Here is a 1305-nt window from a genome sequence, read left to right as displayed (position 1 = left end):
GAGCTATGAGCAACCGAAAATAAGAAACATCACGTTTTAAAATAAAACACTTTCGCTTGAAAATGTGGAACCTACCGCAAGCGATTTAAAGAATTACATAGGAACTAGTATGCGCTCTATCTACATATTCATGTTTCACAATTCCCCGGTACCACCGTAACAAATTGTTTGAAGGAAGTAGGTTACGGGAATACACTTTTAAAAGTACACCTCAAAAAAAAAAGGTGTTAAAACAACACAAATAACTACCACTTTAGCGTGTTACTTGTGTGTTAATTTAACACCAAAAACATCGCCTTCCGAGCATATCAGAAGTAAACAGTGATTGCTAGTGGGAATTTGAACTGGATTTTATTGTTTGCAATGAGCGAAGCTTTACGCAGTATGTTTGACATATATGCCAAGTGAAGAATAACTATGTTTTGTTGTAATCGGTCACGAAAATAGTTTTTAAGCTCGTGAATTGTCTGACAACAGTTACATGAAGAGCAGTGCTGCCATCTATCTCTTGTTCTTATATCCTAGCACATAAGAATAGATGGCAGAACTGCTACTCATGTAACTGTTGCCAGACAAGTAATACGCTTCCTAAACTATTTTCATGACCCATTACGGAAAACATAGTGCATTACTCGTTACTTGGTATAAATGCCAAATATATTGCATAAAGGTTTGCTTATAGCAAACAATAAAATCGAATTCAAATTCTCACTGACAATTACTTCTTATTTATGATAAGCTTCGAAGGCGATGTCCTTGGTGTTAAGTTAACACCAAAGTAACACCCTAAAGTGGTAGTCATTTTGAGTTGTTCTAACACCTCATTTTTCCTGTGTACTAATTCAGTATGCATTACATGAGTACTAGAGGATTATGAAACCTGGATATTTAGAGTGCATACTAGTTCCTGTGAAATTCTTGGAACCATTTGCAATAGATTCCATAATTTTCAAGGCAAGGCGTTTTAAAACGTGATATTCTGCATTTTTGGTGGTTTATTACTCTGAAAGGAGGCGATTTCCGACCTACTTTTATTAGAACATTTTTCTTTTATTGGATATAGGCGATTTCCGATCCATGTTTATTAGAACATTTTTTTTCACTTGATATGAGAAATCATCTCTTAAATTTATTAACACCTGAATATTTTATTTTTATCTGTGTTTCAACCCATTAAATGATCTTATAGCATAATCAAGAATTGCCGACCTAAGGTATATGTGCTACTCGTGATTGATTTATTAAGAGTTTAATAGGAACTTCATGTCTGTTTGCTCTTATGTCTAACCAATGACACACACAAAC

This window comes from Thermobia domestica, chromosome 18, assembly GCF_964235325.1.
Source record: "Thermobia domestica chromosome 18, izTheDome1.hap1.1, whole genome shotgun sequence".
In the NCBI taxonomy this organism is placed as follows: Eukaryota; Metazoa; Arthropoda; class Insecta; order Zygentoma; family Lepismatidae; genus Thermobia; species Thermobia domestica.
Note: the sequence above shows the minus strand (reverse complement) of the source record.